Source organism: Nuphar pumila, chromosome 17 (assembly GCF_984573655.1).
Source record: "Nuphar pumila chromosome 17, dmNupPumi1.hap1.1, whole genome shotgun sequence".
Taxonomy (NCBI): Eukaryota; Viridiplantae; Streptophyta; class Magnoliopsida; order Nymphaeales; family Nymphaeaceae; genus Nuphar; species Nuphar pumila.
In genome coordinates, this window is record NC_143265.1 from 57,014,850 (window position 1) to 57,035,212 (window position 20,363).

The 20,363-nt window shown below is 35.9% G+C and overlaps 1 protein-coding gene across 2 annotated transcripts in view; it reads right to left on the reverse strand.

Annotated features, from left to right (window-relative positions):
- The window catches only part of SUT2 (sucrose transporter 2), a 161,367-nt gene that overhangs the window by 24,493 nt on the left and 116,511 nt on the right, over window positions 1–20,363 (reverse strand). The window lies entirely within an intron of this gene.

The window sequence follows — 20,363 nt, forward strand, 5'->3', positions numbered from 1 at the left end:
GCTTAAGCAAGCCCTAAAAGCTTGACATGATAAGTTTAGTCAAGTTATGATTGATTTTGATTTTCAATCTTGTTTTACTAACACAGCTTTGTTTGTTAAGAATTTCAATGCAGGTATTATCATTCTTCTTCTCTATGTAGATGACATGATCATCACTGGAAGTGATAAGCAGCAGGGAGTTGACAACATTAAAAAAAATTCAAAACACATTTCGAAATGAGTGATTTGGGTTTCTTAAAAAAAATTCTTGGTATAGAAGTTGCTTATTCTTCTAGAGGCTATTTGCTAACTCAGTCTAAATTTGCTCTGGACATTGTTGACAAGTCTGGTATTTCAGATGAAAAACAGGTTGACACTCCTGAAGTGGTGAACATCAAAATGAAGATTGATAATTGAGAGCCACTTGAAAATCCTACAGCTTACAGACAACTTGTCGGGGCATTGTCTTATCTCTCTATTACAAGGCGTGACATTGTGCGTGCCGTCCACACAGCAAGTCAATTTCAACATGCTTGGGAAGGTGACCCCAAAGATCGACATTCAACTACTGGTTTTTGTGTGTTCTTAGGTGATTCGTTGATTTCATAGAGGTGCAAGAAGCAACAAAAAGTTTTTTTCTCGTCAACTGAAGTCGAATACAGGGCAATGGCTACAACCACTATGAAAGTAGTCTAGCTGTGGCGCTTGCTTCGTGACATGAGTATTGAAAGCACAGAAGCATCAAAATTATGCTACGACAATAAAAGTTTCATTTATATTGCTAGCAACCGGACATTTCACAAACACACCAAGCATATTGAGATGGATTATCACTACGTGCGAGAGAAATTTCTACATGGCACCATTGATCTTCCCTATGTTTCCTCAGAATATCAATTGGCAAATTTCTTTACCAAACCTCTCGTTGCTCCTCGATTTCACTTTCTCTTGAACAAACTTTCGGTTATTCAACCATAAGTTTGAGGGGGAGTGTTAAAATATGTAATCTCATATTTGTAATCTCATATGTAATCTTTTTGTCTTTTAGTCTAGTTATGTATTTTAGTTAAATTAGGATAAATGTAGTTAGGTTAGATTTATTTTTTTGACATTTTTGGACCTCACTACTTTTTTACTAAAGTAAAAAAGTAGGTGTACTAAGAGAGTCGACTCCCTTCTTGGCCTTCCATTTGTAATATATAAATATGGGGATTGATCCCCTTTCTAAGATATCTTTTTGTGTGGGTGTTCTTCCACTTGAATGAAATATATTTTTCTCTTTGCTTTACATACCCTTTTTTTGGGTATTTTGTACGAACCCTAGTGGTTCTTGCGAGTGTGTACTATTTATGAACCTTCGTGGTTTGTGTGAGAGATCCTTTGTGAGTATCATTTGAAGATCCGATTGTGAACTTCATCTTCTTACACTTATATTTTCTAAATCTAAATAAAAAAAAGAAAAAATTCAAAGAAAAGAAACTATCATAATCAAACAATTAAGAAATATCACATTCTCATATCAAACATCCAATATAAATGAAATCAAAATTACAAAATCCAATGTGTTCTTATATACTTAAGTTTTAACATTTTTTTTAATTCAAAGAAAACCAAAATAGATAGTTTTATCTCCATCCTCATCCTCCTCATTGACATCAAGCATTTCCACATCAAACATATCCAGCATTTGCCTTTTTTCTCATAACCAAATCCTTCGATGTGCAAGGAGTTACATTGTTCTGTCTTGGCTAAATGATGCTTTAGCGAAGACACACCCCCAGGAATGTGCTTCTTACAAAAAATGCAATTAATCTTAAGTCAATCACCACCTATTGGAGTTCCCCATTGTCATGTTAGGTTGTTTGGTGCCATCTTCTTAAGAAAAAAGAACAAGCAAAAAGAGACTTTTTTACCTTAATCCACTACTAAAGAGTGAATAATGGGTGGAAAGAGGCTCCTTTGCATGAAAAATGCAAAAGCTTTCTCTCTTGTGCAAGGAATGAACCCCAAATCACCCTCACGCCCTTTGAGTGCATGTGTTTCTCTCCAATGGCTTATTGTAATATCTCATAAATTTTCCCGATATTTTCAAGTTTGAAAATACAATTTTTAATTAAATAATTATATTTAATGTCTAAAATTAAAAATAATAAATAATTATATATGAGCTGATGTCAATGTGGGCTTGGACATGGTCCAAGGCCCATTGACGAGATCAATATATGAAATGTAACACCTGCAAATTTTATTCATTTTAACTTTTAAATTCAAGTGAAATTCAAGTTAAATTTAGGTTAAATTCAGGCAAAATTCACAAGTTTAAGTGAAACTAGGACTAGTTAGATCCGTTATGAGCCGTAGATCTCGTAGGAGATCCTCTTTGGCAATTTTGGACATGGGTTGGTTCAAAAAATGCATTTTTCAAATTAGACCAGCCTCTATTTTGGGTCTTTTTTACTTGGATCAGAGTCGACCTGCCTATATATATATATATATATATATATATATATATATATATATAGGTTGACGTCAGTATGGATATGGACCTGGTCCAAGATCCATATTGATTAGTACTTATGAATGGGCTGAAATTCAAATGGATTTCGATTTGGGACCCATAATCCATCTATAAACCTTTAAAATAAAGTGCAATTTAAAACTTCAATTTAAAAGAAATATATATATATATAAGTATATTCTACCTTAAGCTATATAGAGGGGGCATCACCCCCTAGAGAGTTTATTCACTATAAAGAGAGAGGCAAGGCCTTTCTCTCTCTCAAAAACGTAGTAAAGAGAGAAAGAGAGTGAGCAAAAGAGGAAAAAGAAGAGAGAGAGAGAGGACAAAAAAGAGAGAGAAAGAGAGAGGGAGAGGAAAAAGAGAGAAAGAGAAAAAGATAAGGGCGTCACATTCTCCGCCTCCTATTCTTGTCACGTTTTTGATGCAGTAAGGTACAAGTTCCTCTCTTTTCCTGATAGAACGAGGGTTTAGCATGGCTTAAATCGCATGGATTTAAGGGACAATCATGTCTGCAAATTTTTGCATGTTTATAGTATGTAATTTTGATGTTCTTGATGCTTAAAATTGATTTTTCTGCATGCATATTTCATGTATTTTTGGTATTTTTGATGCCTAAATCCAAGTTTTTGCATCCCTAATCGTGTCTGGAAATTTCTGCATGCAAATCATGAATATTTTTATCGTTCTTGATGCTTAAATCCAAGTTTGTGCATCCCTAATCATGTCTGAAAATTTATGCATGCATATCATGAATATTTTTATCGTTCTTGATGCTTAAATCCAAGTTTCCGCATCCCTAATCATGTCTGAAAATTTCTGCATGCATATCATGAATATTTTTATCATTCTTGATGCTTAAATCCAAGTTTGCAGCATCCCTGAACGTGTTTGCAAATTCATTCATGTATATTCCATGTATTTCTGCGTTCTTGATTAGATTTACAGCACGTATAGTATACACAGATTCACAGCACATATAATGCACACACATGTTGGTTGCATTCTAGACAGATTCGCAGCAGCATATATTTGCGTATATATATGTTGTCTGCGCTCTGGACAGATTTGCATATATATATATATATATATATATATATATATATATATATATATATATATATATATATATATATATATATATATATATATATATATATATATATATATATATATATGTTGTCTGCATCATAAACAGATTCATAGCAACATATATTTGTGTATATACATGTTGTCTGCGTCATACACAGGTTCGCAGCAGCATATATTTGCGTATATGCATGTTGTTTGTGTTATAAACAGATTCGCAGCAGCATATATTTGTGTATATATATGTTGTCCATGTCATAAACAGATTCGCAACAGTATATACTTACGTATATACATGCATGTATTCTGGACAGGTTCGCAGCAGTATATATATATATATATATATATATATATATATATATATATATATGTTGTCTGCGTTATGTACAGATTCGCAGCAACATATATATATGTATATATGTTGTCATATGCTTTTTACACTTGCTGCCCATGCGTATATTGTTTATACCTGTTGTCTGCATATGCTCTCCATGCATGTGTGGTTTGCACACAGCATATGCAAACGCCATTTGCATATGCTGTCAATGTTATGTTGTTTGCATTACACTGTTTACGCTATGTTGTCTGCCTGTGTTGTCTACGTTCTTGAGCAGATTCACAGCCCAACATATATATATTTGTGTTGATTGCTTTTGAACAGATTCGCTATAATATCGTGTGCTTTCTATCATTTTAAATTCTGAGATTCCTGAAAAATTGACTAAGTATTTTGAAAGTCGATAGAAATCCTCAATTTTAGGTGGTGTCAGCTGAGCCTGGGCGTGGCCCATGACCCATTGACAAGACCTAAACAAAGCAATTAAGCCTTGGTCAAACTTTTTGTTTTTAATCTTTAAAATCGAACGAAATTCAGACAAAATTCAGATGCAAAATTCAGATAATATATCATTAGATGCGTCTCGGAATTCTGAAAACATTGATATTTTGTTCTTCTGAATTCGGGCTACGGTTGGCCCGAAAATCACATTTTTTCAAAAATGACCAGACTCGATGTGACCAGTTCTGGATCCAAGTTAATATGGATCTGGCCCAGGTTGAGATCCATATGGATATTGAATATGGATTTGGATCCGAATCCAGATCCAAAATCCAATTCCAACCAATTTAAAGTTTTAAATTCAATATAAAAGTTAAATTGAGTTAAAATCCATGTTAAGAAGACTCCCAGAGGGGTGAGATACCCTCTGGAACATTCTGAAAAATTATTATTTAATAAATTAATAATTAATAATTAATAATTAATAATTAATAAATTATTAATTATTAATGAATTACCAATTTTATTTTCTGGATAAGGGGAAAGTTCTACATTTGTAGAACTCCACCAAATTAGGGGAATTTAGAGGGGCGTCACCCTCTAGAAAATCCCAAATGGGTTAAAGATAATTAAAAAATAAATTAATAAAATAAGAAGGTAGCTAAAAATAAAGGGAAATGAGGTTAGAGATAGAGTTCTACACTAGTAGAACTCTATCCCTAACCAAATGGGAAGCTCTAGAGGGGCGTCACCCTCTAGAGGAGCCCACTAAGTATATAAAACTCAAAAAAAAAGATAGAAGAGAGAAAGACAGAGAGTAACTCGTGGGAGAGGAGAGAGAAAGGAAAGAAGAAAGAAGAAGGAAAGGAAGATTCTTTCCGATCACCAACAGTCTTTTTCTGATCTTTTTCTATCTCCGATCGAAGGTACAGGTTCCTCTCTTGATTCGAATGTGGAGAAATCGTTTAAATCAGTTTTATGCGATGTTTTAGTGGAAAAAGGGAAATATGGACTTGAGTACCGAAAATATCTATACATATGGATTTTGTATTAGAAACAATACATATAGTTTTTGTTCCATCATGGGTTAATGTTTTTTTATTTATTCATATACAAATCGTTGGAGTCTACCTGGATAGGTTTTCTTTTGACTGAGGATCAATTCTTGATATGTCGTTTTCAATTAACTCTTGAATGCAAGTATGTGCAGCTATCTTTTGATATCAGGTTTCTTAGATTTATTGTCTTAAGCATGATCAGATTAACGTGCTACACATGATTAGATTATCGATTGGCAGTGCTTTACAGGTAATATAAAGGCTGGTCTTTAATCTGCGTTTTTGCAGTCTTAACAACATGGACTGGGCATGCGTTGGGAGGTCTTGTTAGCAAGAAACTTTTGATGTTTGTTCTTTTTAACATGAACAGATTAGGTATTTGAGATTGTTATTGGTCATTCATTCTGATTATATATATATATATATATATATATATAGTTCCATCGACCCTTTAATCATACAACTGAACATGTGTATACAGCCGTTGTTTTCGCATGCAAATCTGATCAGATCTGCCTATTGTTTTTGCATGCAAATCTGATCAGATCTGCCCAGAGGTTATGATATACAAAGATGACCAGATCTGTCCATTGGTTGTTGAGCAATCTTATCAGACTTTTCGATTTATATATGAATATGTTCTTAAGTGCTGTCATATTGAATATGTTTTTAGGATGCCGTCATATTGAATATGTTCTTAAGATGCGGTCATACTGAATATGTTTTTAAGATGTTATACTGAATATGTTTTTAAGATGCTGTCATATTGAATATGTCCTTAAGTGTCGTCATATTGAATATGTTTTTAAGATGCTGTCATATTGAATATGTTCTTCAGTGTTGTCACATCAAATACGTGTTTCCAGCATGTTATCTTCTATATTTGAGCATGTGTTGTCACATCAAATACGTATTTCCAGCATGTTATCTCCTATATTTGATTGTTGATATACATACATGCATCAACCATACATTTTCAGAATGTCTCTTTCGATTGGCTGCTGGAAAAGCTATGTTTGAGTGATTGACCTTCATATCCGTTATGCTGATATTTAGTTGGTCGTGTGAAAACTTATTTAGGGGGGGGGGGGGGGCGTTGTAGGGCAGACCAATGCTGCATATTTATGTGCAGCATTGTCCGCTGTCCACCGCCTTTGGGCTACATGTTCTCTGCATGAGAAACATGCTGCCAACAGCATGCTAATGCTGTCCTGTGCATCGTGGCAGCCTAAATATGACTCAGTGGTTATGTTTTGTATCTCGAGCATGCTCAAATTTGTTACATGAATGACAAAAGTGTTTATTGGTTATGTATGCTCATGCAATTGAATATTATGTTAGCATAGATGTGCATACCATAAACACGAAATTTTTGAAGTTATTTTGATATTGTATTAGCATGATCATGTGCATGTTTGGATGTTATGCATACAATGATCATGTAATAATGCATGTTGTAAGCATTTGTTAGTATGCATATGCAATTTGTGTTGTATGTACATTCTTATGGTGTATGAATGAATGCGCATTGTGGACATGTTTCAATAGTTGTGTGTGTGCATGTTCACTGAGAATTTTGCTTAAGATGCATCAGTGATCATGTAAACATGCATGTTGTAAGCATTTGTTAGTATGCATATGCAATTTGTGTTGTATGTACATTCTTATGGTGTATGAATGAATGTGCATTGTGGACATATTTCAATAGTTGTGTGTGTCATGTTCACTGAGAATTTTGCTTAAGATGCATCAATGGTCAGATGTTAACCACTGTAGGTCATGTGGGCCAGAAGCATGTGTTGCTCTAAGATTAATGTTTATGCATTGCAAAATTCACTATTGAAATTATTGGTTTTCTAAATTAATTTCACTTAAAATTATAGCGGGCTAGGTCCCGTGTTGTGTTTTGCATGTTGATTTGCAAAACGATTCTTTTGTACAGAAATTTACTTTTGTTAAAAAGATAAAAGAGATAAACAGTGTAATTAATATTTTTTCTTCCTAGATGTCCCTTTTATAGTGGGGGAATCCTGGATAGCGATTTTAGGAAAACTGTAAGCATAATAAAACTTTGTATGCAATTATGCCTCTGAACCCGATAGGGTGGTTCACCTCCTGACCACGGTTTTAGAGAGTTTTCAGTCACTTTTCCTGGGGGTGGTGTTGTACACAGATGTTGTTATTGGTATACCAAGAAAGTGACATCCGATGTTGATTTCCCTAGTGTCCTGATATTAAATGTTGATTTTTAATGTTCTGATGGATGGTGTTGATTTCTGATATCGGTCGAGGAACAAAAATTGTGTGTTAAGCTGGAAACCTATCTTGGACTTCGAGAATTGTTATGCATGTTTTGAGTATCCACGGGTCTAATGAAAAGTATAACTAAACTTGTGTTCATTTAATAGGGATATGCATGCAAAAGAGAACTCTAATAATAATTTAATGAATTGTTCATGCATATTTATTGTTCTGCATTAGTTCATACATTCTTACTTATTCTGCTTCATGTGAAAATTTGTTATTACATGATTATGGTTTATGACATTGTAGTTGTTATATTTCCTCTGAATACTTGCGTGAATTTGATTTATACTCTTTCTTGCCTATTTGGATTTTTAGAGGAATTCGTACAAAGAATATTTGATTCTTACCCAGTATTTTGAATGTTTTTCTCAGGACCTAGAGCTCAGTGATGGGGATGACTGCCACAGGGAGCCTACAAGATCGCGTGACTTGCTTTTGTTTTCTTGGACATTGTGGCTCTGGGATTTTATATTTTAATTTAATTCTGTTTTCAGACTTTGACTTATTGATTAATAAAGTTAGCTATTTGATTGGTTGGTTCAATGTAAAGATCACTTGTGGTTTGAAAATGTTAAATTTGTGAGCCCCCGGATCCTTGGGTTTTGGTTTCTGTTAATGTTTAAAAAAAAAAATTACGTTTCAACAGAGATGAGTTGGGGTCGTTACATTCACAACATAAACCATATATTTATGTTGGTTTCTTTTGAACAGATCCACGGCATTATATATATATATATATATATATATATATATATATATGTGTGTGTGTGTGTGTGTGTTTGCTTTTGAACAGCTCAGCCTTATATATATGTGGTCTATGTTCGAACATGAAATTTTGATTAATTATGTGTGTTTCATGTTCACTGAAAAATCTTGCAATGCTAATTTATTGTGGTAATGTCTAATCCATTGACGAGTCGTTGAGGGCTGTGAGCATGTGTTGCTTATGAAATATTAAATTGTTATTTTTACATTGCAAAATGATTTTGTCGAAAATTGGCTTTTCTGAATTAATTACACTATTGAATTTGATAGGGCAAAGGGTCAAATATATTATTGCATATGGATTTTCATAAGTACTCTTGTGTAAAGAACTCTCAATTAATTAAGATGGTAAAAGAGACCAAACAGTGTAATAATTTTCTTCTTTGGTGTCCCTCTGAAAAGGGTGAAAACTTTGGATGGAGGTCATGGGGGATCGTGAGGATACTAAACACCATGTGCATTTGTTGTTCCCAACACCCCAATATGTGGTTCATGTTCTCGGCCACGATTGTAGAGAACTTTTAGCCACTTTGTCTGGGGCGGTGTTGTTAACTCAGCTATAGTTATTGATATATCAAGAAAGTAGCGTCAATGGTTATTGATTTTCATTGATGTCCCGGCATTAGGTGAGGATTCTTAATGTTCCGATGGATGGTGTGGATTCCTGATATCGGTCAGAGAACAGGCGTGTAACTCAGTAATTAAAATAGAAATTGTGTGTTAAGTTATGACTGAGAAATGCCTTAAACCTCGGGAACTTTGCCCGTTTTGAGTATCCATGTGTAACCAGTCATACCGTAGGGCTAAGCATTCCAGAACATTACAGATGGAGCAAGACCAAAACATTCTTTTCATTTCAATATCAATGAAAATTAAGATCAGAGTTCTCACACTATCCTTGGAACAGTAAATCCAAAATCCCGATCGAAGCCTCATCCCGGAGTCGCTCCTAAATCCAACTCTTCACCTGAAAATTTATAGGAATTAGACTACAACTGTCTAAGTAGGAAATCCGAAACTTTTAATGTGGTACATCATGAATCCAGTATGTGATATGGGTGTCCAGTAGGATGTTCAGTATATATCCCAAAAATAAACAAAGGTTTATTCTATGACAGTCAACAATTTACCAGAAATTAACTGATAGGTAACATTAATAGCAGTATTTATATATATCCCACCACCACAATATGAATCCACACAATTATTCAAAGAAATGCAATTATGACAATTCATAATTCAGGTATGTATTCACACCTCAAGGTACATCCATAATGCATAAAGAAACATTAAACCATACCATGATGCACAATTTTAGTACAACAAGACATTTAACATACATTGAAAGTTAAACATCACCCATCCACCAAACATATAACAATTGAGGAAAACAGATAATGTATGCATGTTCTAATGCATAGCAAGAAAATGCATGACTATGTGCAATGTATGATTTCTTCTGTTATCTTTCATTTAAGTTTCATCTTTCCATATGCATGCCCTATTAGATGCACACATCTTTAAGTTCCTCTTTTTAATTACCGTGGCCCGCGGATACACCAAACGGGTACAAACCCCGAGGTCAAGTAGGTTCTCAGGGTAGCTTAACACACAATTTGTATTTTATTACTGGGTTCCAACTTAGCCCTCGACCGATATCAGGAAACAGCACCATCCATCGGAACATTAGACCTCCACATCTAATGTCGGGGACACAAGGGACACCCCACGCCCACAAGTGTCACTTCCTTGGTATCATAAACTCACAGTTGTGACTAACACACCACTCTCGGGTAAAGTGGCGGACTCTCCCTAAAACCGTGGCCAGGAGAAGAACCTCAATATCGGGTTCAGGGGCAACAACGCACACGGAGTTTTTGTATCCTCACAGTCTCCCCAAGACCGTATATCTAAGATTCTCATACTCCAGATGAGATATCCCAGAATGTATATTACACTGTTCTTATTCATTATATTTTTATTAAAGTTAATTCTTTAAGTTTGCAACAGCATATGCAAAAGTAAAGTGAAAAGGCTCGCATCCCCCCCTTGCAAGAACCATCACGAGACTCCAGCCCGTGGAAATACATCGAACAGTGCAATATAGAACAATAATATAAAGTATGATTTTTGCGATGCAATGAAACAATTAAAGAAAAAGCCAACCCAAGCTCAAGGCTCTCCAGGCTTGTGATGATTCATCCAGACCATCGATGCATCGTATGCAAAAATCATAACTTGCAATGTATGCAATAATACCAACATGATTCCAAATGCACATTCATTCATACCATTTTAACAATGTGCATGAGCTTCCACAGTCCTATGCATGTGTTCACCATCCATGTGTAAGTGCTTTCATGAAATCACTCAACACACATGCATTCATCCATCATCCATAAGCACATAAGAACATTTATACCTGATTTTACATGCTAAACACACATCAATTTCATGTATGCACATGTACTCAAAACAAATCCATAAATGCACGATAATTAAACAAGTCCCCTTAATATAGGCACAGGAAACCTTTTCATGTGTTAACATCCACACACATGAACATAACCCAGATTCAGCAATTGAAACTTCAAGGCTGCACGCATTCATATTATGTATGCGCCTATATCAAAATAAGACCTCTCATACGAAAGATCAGAGAAGAGAGAAGGCTAAATGACAGCAACAAGAAAGGAAAATGTAATAGGTTGCCCCCTCTAGGTTGATCTCACTGTGTATAACCGGATCTCAGTAAAGTTCCATAAATGCCTTAGCATACATCAAAGCCAGTATGTAACAGATCCCATTGTTAGATATTACCAAAAATCATTTTCAACATTAGAACTAACACCACCCCTTCAAGGATCTTAGTAAACCAATTTGTCATTTGCATAATCTCTAAATAAAATTTTTAGCCTAAAGCTCACCTTCAATCTTTTCTCGAGCAAAATGTTTGTCCAACTTTATGTTTTTAATCTTGTCATAATAGACCGGTCTAACAGATTTAAATTGTGCTTTTATCTTGTTACTTTAACCTGGATTTGCCGATATTAAAATTACATATTTTGTTGTAACATAAACAACAGATATGCGTTCATCAAGTATTATGAGAATATGTTGTAGATATAAACTCCTGCAATTACAAAGGCCATAGGCCTATTCTCGGTCCAAATGTTGACTCTTCCAAATATGTGTTGCTCCTTGCTACTACATGTAACTAAATGTGACCCCAAATACAAGCAACATCCTAGTATAGACATCAAATATTTCACATGTTACTAATTCTACAACACAACACTGAATAATATGCAGGATTCAATTAACATGATTGAGCAGTGAACATATCCACCCAAACGGGTAGTGACGTATTACAGAAAACGAACTCTACGGCCCTACTAGAGCCTGCTAATCTCGAACCCCACATGTGCATGAGATAAGTCTTCACATGTTCAGCAACCAAGTACAGGAATATCAGAATAATAAAAAGAATACAGTACAACCTACCATAGATGTACGTTACATTGGAAATACAATTTATGTAACATGTTTAGAAATATCGACAGTAAACGGTTGCAGTTGAAACAGGTTACAATTAATGAGATAGGTGGCAGTTAAGGCAGCTTCTGCCCAAAAGTCTTTAGGGACTTGATTTGCTATTAATAAAGTTCTAGTGGTTTCTATAATATGGCGATGTTTTCGTTCTGCCAGTCCATTTTGTTGAGGTGTATAAGGACAAGATCTTTGATGTGTGATGCCATGCAATTTAAGATAATTTTGAAAATCTGTGGATAAAAACTCTCCCCCTGAATCTGTGCGAAAAATAGTAATATCATTTTGAAATTTGTTTTTAACCATATTATGAAAAGTTTGAAAGTATGAAAATACTTCAGACTTATGTTTGAGAAAGTACATCCACGTATGTCGGGAGAAATCATCGACAAAAATAACATAGTAAACAAATCCTCCTTTAGAAATTACTGGTGCAGGACCCCAAACATCCGAGTGTATTAATTCAAGTGGTCTTGAAGAGAAAAAGGTTCTGTTCTGAAATGGTAATCTTTTCATTTTGCCGAGAATACAATCTTTACAATCAAATGATTCAGAGTTACAAAATTTCCCTAGATTTGGAAAATGTTGGATTTTGGCTATATGTGGGTGACCAAGTCTCTTATGCCACAGTTCCAACTCTATTTTTTGAATATTATAACAAAAAGCTTTCTTCGGCATTTCCAAAAAATCCATGTAATAGAGTCCTCCTTCTCTATGGCCTTCCCCAATCAGCTTGCCTGACTGGCGATCCTGTACCCAACAACCATGAGAAGAAAAAGAAATATTACACCCATAATCAGAAATTTGAGATACAGATAAAAGATTTAAATTTAATTTGGGAACATGTCTAATTTCTGGAATAAAAAAATTTTTTGTTTTATAAATTTTTTCAAAATCTCCTATTCCTTCTATTTCAAGAGAAGTCCCATCAGCAGTAAAGACCTTTGACACGCTTGTTTTATTTTTAACACATTTGGATAGACTTTGATTATTTGGGGTCATATGAAAAGATGCACCAGAGTCAAGAAGCCAAGAAATTTTACCTAAATCAGAAAAAGATGAGGCTGCTGCGCCGGTTGAAGCTTCAAATGAGGAAGAGGCACCTTTGATGAGAGGCTGAAGGATCTCCATTAGTTGGGCCAGGGAAACTGGTGCATCCTGATCTTTAGGCTCCGATCCAGCAATTGCAGCTTTTTTTTTCTCTCACCTCCTTAAGTTTGGGACATTGTGGCCTGTAGTGTCCCGGTTCATGACAGTGATGACAAATAACTTTCTTCTTATCATAGTCACCATTTTGTCGGTTAAAGTGAGGAGGCCTATATGATCGAACATGATTCCCTGGTCTAGACACGGCTAAAACGGAATCATCTTCAATTTTTAAAGAACCTTTCCGGAGACGATTTTCTTCCATTGTTAACTCTTCAATAGTTTCAACAATAGAAGGAATTTTTCCTCGGTGAAGTAGGGCCGATTTAGTGGTTTCAAATTCCGGCCTTAATCCAGTGATAAACTGGTAAAAATGTTCAACATCGAGTTGTTTCTGACGAAGCTCGATGTCTTCGGCACAATGCCACTTTGGTTCTAAAAGGGAAAGTTCTTCTCAAAGTTCGGACAACCCATTGTAATATTCACGAATAGTTTTGTCTCCTTGTGTCATCATTCGAACTTTTTCTTGGAGGTTACACACGTGTGCAATATCTTTAAGGGAATACATATTCTTAAGGTATTCCCATGCCTTATCGGCATGATCAAATTTGGCAAGACTTGAGCATTTTTTAATGTCAACGCTATTGATAAGCCATGACATTATCTTCGCATGAGATATTCTCCATTCATTCCATTTCTTCTCGTATGAGGCAATAGCCTTGATTTTCTCTTCTTCCGATAGAGGGACGTCTTTATCTCCCTCCTTTTTAGTAAGAGATAGCTTAGGTTCCGAATCGGAACCATCCACAATCCCCCATAAGCCTTTTCCCCATATATGGTGCTTCATGATTGAAGCCCATGTTACATAGTTCGTATCGTTTAGTTTCATAGGCATGATGGTGACTTTATCATTGTCATCCATCGATTACAAGGAGAGAAAGAATAGGGATAGAAGAGAAACAAGAAGGAAAATGAGAAAGAAAGAAAAAAAAAAACAATACAACAAGATGTGAAATCTTCTCCAATGAAGTGATAAAACACTTCTCTTCAAGTGGCGAACACTTTTGCAAACGGGCACGGAAACCGAGGCAACTTTTCCTCAAGATTTAGTACTTCCGCAGCTCTGATACCATGAAATGAAATGGGGATCTTCGAAACACGAGCTTTGATTAACAAGAGCAAGTGTCAAGAATGACACTAAAGCATAACCCTTAAAAAGGGTATAACTGGAAACAAAATAAAAATAAAAATGTATTCTTTATTGATATGAAAAACCAATTGCTTAAGAAGCATTGGAGTGAAATACAAGAGGGGCTGCACCCCTTTATATACACAGCTGAAAGAGGACTCAATAGAGCTGTTGGGCACAGTCCAACAGCTCTATTTAGAGCTGTTGGAATGTGTCAGTCCAACAGCTCTATTAAGAGTTGTTGGACTGTGTCAGTCCAACAGCTCTATTGCTAGTCAAGTCTGGACAGGACTTGACTAGCAACAGTCATTCTAGTTCAAACTGAACTAGATGACATAAAGACAAAAAATAAAAATAAAGGAAAAAAAATACAGAAAAGAAAGAAATTAAAAATGTATTTATATATATATATATAATAATATAATATTATTATATATACATATATGTACAGTTTTACATTTTAACATAGTATGTATGGTTTCATATCATGTTAGGACAACAAAAAAAACAACCAAACAATGTACATCATTATGAATGATCTATCTTATACTGCCATTACATATAACTGTTTATAATCATAAGGGAGAAATCGACCTACACAACATGAATGGGTTATTAATCATGAAATCAAACTCCAAAATTAACTCGTGAATGACACTTGGATCTATAATAATTCAAACTCGTTGAAGCAAACATGTACATGTTTATCATCCTAACGGAGCAATTGGTTTATACATTCTGAAAGGGGTTAGTGAGCATGCATTAAACCTCCCAAAAATTAATTCATAAAGACACTTGATTTTACAACAATTCAACTTGTTGAGGCCACTTCTCTTTTACAATATTTTACGCAGATTCAGTTCATGTGCATTTCCATGTGGAAAACAACACATTAACAAATCTTTGATCATGCTTGGAGTTCAGTAAATCAGATGAATATCCATAGAAAATAGGCAGACATGTCGTGAATAATATCATGGCAGAGCAGAAAATGCACAGCATGCCTGTGTTTATACATCTATAATGCAACTAAACTGACTAAGCACGTATCCTGAGTGTGTGGTACTATCCGACAAAGAAAAGCAAAAATTTCAAATAAACAAAATTTGGAATACGTAAGCATCACTAAGCCACCTTAACCCCTATAAGGTGCAACTCGGTTATACATATACAATTAACACCGGGAGTTCGTAACCTTGAAAATTTCCATGGGACCACATCCACACCCATGCATACTACTGAAAACCCTTCGTTTACTGGTTTAGCAATAATAGAGATCGAACATTTCTATCAAGCATTCCTCTTAGCGGTAACAGAAATTGAACTCAACACCCCCTTCACAAAGTAAATTCGAAACCCCCAAATCCAAGAAATTGTGATTATCGGTTTAGGGTTAGCATTGGCCCTAAGCAGTCGAAGTTTCCCCTTGACTAACCCACGCACAGGCAGATTCAATCCATGCTCCACACAAAAAGAGGCAGAAAACCTACCTTTCCGGTGCTTTTTCCTACGATCGGAGACTGCTATCGCGAGACGATGGTCGGTCGACTCAGGTAGCTCCTACCGCCGTGAAGGGCGTGATCGGGAGGCTGCTGTCGATGGTCAGCCTGTTGTTTCCACAGCCACGATGCCGATCGAGAGGGTGATGAGGAGATGCGGCGCTGGCACAGTCGCACGCAGGGAGGGCAGAGACGAGAGGGAGCCGAGAGAAGGAGAGCGTGAAAGAACGAGGGAGAGAGATGAGGGATGAGAAGAACAGGGGTTCGGGGACCCCTTTTTGAAGGGGCGACCCCCGAAAAGGAAGGAGGTGGTTTGCCCTTTCCCTCGTTTCCCGACAGCTAAGCATCCCTTTCCTCAGCCTCCTCCTTAACAAGTTGTGTTAGGGTTCTCTCAGAACCCAAACGCTCTTTTTATCGGGCAGCCCCTTATCGGGCTCCCCCTTTTTTTTCACTTTACAGGGTGCGGGTTGGGTCCGGTTCCGAGCCCCGCGACCCGTGACTCGAGATCCAACAGTAAAGTGGATCCGGGTCCGATTCTGAATGTGGATCCAATTATGTTATAAAGGTGGATCCACAGGTTGGATCCAAATGGGTCCAACTGTGAATCAAACCCAAAATAATTTTAATTTATTTCTTTACTTTTATTATTATGTATATATATAATAATTTACATAGGCATGATTCTTATGGATCCGGGAAGCGGATCCTAGGCCCAAAACGCATAAATCCTACTTAATTGCGTAAAAATTTGCATAAAATTTTCGGTTATTACAGGTTTGTAAGAAAGTAAAAATTAAATTTATGTGCATTAAATAGGGACATGCATGCAAAAGCAATTCTGATAATTTAAGTTAAAAAGTTATTCATGCATGTTGCATTGATTCATGCATCCATAAATGTTTATCATTAATTTTATGCATCCCTAAATATTTGATTTAGCATGAAATTGTTGAGTGTTTGCTTAAACTGCTTAGATGGTAAGTTTGCTCTGATAATATGTTAGTTGTGATTCCTCTTAAACTTGTGCTTGATTTACTTTATGCTATTTTCTTACTATTAAAAATTTAGAAGGTCTTGTACAAGAACTTCGATTCTTACTCGGTTTTTAAAAAAATGTTTTTATATGCATGGATTGGCTAGAGTTGATTTTGGAATTATTTGAAACTTTATTGATAATATTTGATTACATAAATGATGTTCCGTTCAATGTTTAAATTTATTCTATGTTTGAAATGGTTGATGGGTTGTGAATATTAAATCTGTAATGTACCCTTGGTCCTTGGAAGGTTTTCCGCAATTGTTTTAAAAAAAAAAGTTTTGCATTTTTTAAGGGTTAGTTTGGGGTCGTTACACTTATAGTAGAACGAGAGAACTGGCTCTAAAAGGCTCTTTCAAACCAAAAACCCAAAAAAAAGTAAAATTGGCCAACTTAGTTGCACCGACTTCGTATCTTGCAATACGCCTCATATCAGGGTGCATCATGTCATAAAACCCCTTCAGTATGATGCGCATTGTACTGTATCTTGTGGTACAATATGATACAACCATAGTTTAAAGTTTAAACATAATATACCATCATCAATCCTGACAAAGGGTATATTTTAATGTGGTGTATTCTATCACCATTTCCAAATTCTCAAGCCTATTGCCAACTTTGTTCTCATGCCCATGGTAGCTCATGGATTCAATATGTCCCATTCACCATCCCAACCAAACAGTTTTTCACTTGCTTCTGTGAGTAGTTTTTCACCACTTAATAGGTAGTGATTTATTTTAAATTCCATTTTTTCCATTCCCCAACTCACCTTGGGAACATCAACATCATCCAATCCCGGAAGTAGCTTTTCACCTGAGAGTTGCTATGTGAATATCATGAGTTTGGGAAAGGTGGGACTTGCTCCACAAAAGTGACAAGAATACCATGTATTTGCACTTTTGTCTTGTAATGGTTGATATAAAAGAATTACAAATGGTTCCACACATGGATCTATGACCCAGTTAGATGGGTTCAATATCATATTGTTTTAGGTCATACCAGATTTAGGTGTATATGGAATTAAATTGATCCAGATTGGTTGAATAAAGTGTTTGGGTTATAGAAAATCAGAGTTTCTGGATTTTGAATCAAACCTGACTCCAAAATATGGTTAAATTGGATTGGATCTAGAGTGTTCACGGAAAAAAAATTCCAAAATTGGGTTAGATGGGTGAGGAATAGCTAAAACTAATTCTAGAGCCTTGAACCTGTTCTCAGAGGAGATTTAAAAAGGTTAGGGTAAGAAAGATGGAAAGAGGCATAGAACAGGTTGAGAGCTGACACAATTTGCTTCACCCTGCTGTCTGAGTGCCTCCTTTCCTCAATTGGAAAAGGGAACACATGGGGCTGGGTTAGGGTTTAGAAACCCACCAACCAGCACCAAGGTTGTAGGGGAAACTAACAGGGTTCCAGATACCGGTTGATGGTCCCACCAACCCATGTTGGCCAATGGCACATTAATGGTGAGATTTTAGGTGACATTAAAGTAATTCCCCTTGGAATTTTTAGAGAAAGAAAGAGGATGGCCAGCAGGAGTTGCCGAGGACCCTCCAGCCGTTTGGGCACAATCGGTCGACAACAGGGTGTCTTTCCAGCATGCTCTATCCAATTTCAACAAATATAGTTGAAAGATCTGGGTACATTTGATGGTCAGGGAGAAGGTTTTTAGTGGCAATAAATCACCAGATGGTGGGGATGTGCACTGCCTAGCAAGGGTCCTTCAAGGGGTTCTCATTGAACAATTGGTGTGCTCAACTGGCGTTCACTACTACTATGGCCAAAAGCTGATCTGCTTTATATTTCACGCCTGTCATCAAAACAACATGTGGCTGCTAGTTGCCACTACTCTATCAACCATTTAAGATGTATGGAATGTTCCATCAATCTCTTGTGCTTCTAACGTTATACAGTTTGCTAGTTTAGAAATTTTTTCTTTGAACACTTGGGATGTCATTATCATCACGAAGAGCTGGTCATCTAACTTTGGAGGTGTTGTAGAAGTTTATTCCGGAAAGTTGTCATTCAAATTCCCCCATAGGAGTCTTCCAGCCAAGAATTATCCCTCCCTGGTACCAAATGGTAAGCTTCTGCTACAGGTTCGTTTTGTCTACATCAATATCATTTAGCAAAAAAAAAACTTCGGTTGCTAGGAAACACCTAGGCATCAACTAGGCCTTCAGCAGCATGTGCCTAGCACTTTGTGCGTAGCACTTTCAACAGCATAGATTAGGAGTCAGAAAACTGATAGAATAATGAATGATCGCATCAAAGAATAGGTAAAAGACCAACAAAAGCGAAAAAACCAGGAGTACCCTTTAATGTGGTATGGAAAGGTTATGAAGAGATTAAAACAACAACAATATGTAGTGGTGAGAATGTAGATGTTGATAGGCCACAAAACTTTAAGAAATGTACTCAGTAGAGACATGAAATACAGAACCCACGTTTTGATTTTAGAGAGAAAGGAATGGGATAATTGGATTTGTAAAGCCAACCCCATGTAGATAGGACAAGGAATGATAATGATAATTATGATGATATAGACATCATAAGCATAGTAAAAATTCAACTAAGAGTGACAAAATAAGCCAACAGCATAATAACCTCATTGTGCAGCTTTACCTAAGAAGAGGATTTCAAAAACAAAAATAAATCAAAATGCAACAATTCGTTTTTTCTTCTGTTCATGCCTTGATCTCAAGCATTAAACCTACTGCTGAAGTTGTTTCCTCTTTATATAAGCATAAATTAGCATAGAGAAACCATCCTGTCCAGGCCATCAGCATTAGCTAGGACAGAATTGTAAAAGAAACTGTCAATTCCAGCAGAGCTGCCTAAGCAAATAGCATTAAAATCAGAGACAGGTATACCCATCTTGTAAAACCTGTATTTATACTTTGAAAAGAAGTACATGTATGGACTGTAGGACGTAATAGACATGCAACATCTAGTAACTTGAGTTTTTTCTACTTTATTTATTTTAATGACATGCAAATTTGTATCTCAGAGGTTCAAAGAGATCAGATGCAACCTATTGTCTGATAGCCAATAAATTGCACCAAGAATAAAAATAACATGAAGGAACTTCAGGTACACAAAAGATGCAACTTGAGTCACATACAAATGGCCACATTATGATGAAGTAATTGATGCAAAGAGATTAATGAGTCACAAGATTCAGAACTAAAGGCATACCAAGACATCATCACGACAAAACCATTTACCCAATACCTCGTCACAAGTATTGACAATAAATTGAATAATGTTGGGTTATGATCATGATGAAATCAGAGAACAATTTTGAAGCAAAAATAACACAGCACTTTCAATGTCCAAATCTTTCTGGATAACGGGCACAATAGGCTCATGGTATATGAAATGCAAACCTTATTATCTGACATTCCTATTCATCACACTTGTTATCTCATTTGAGAAAGAATACAAGATCAA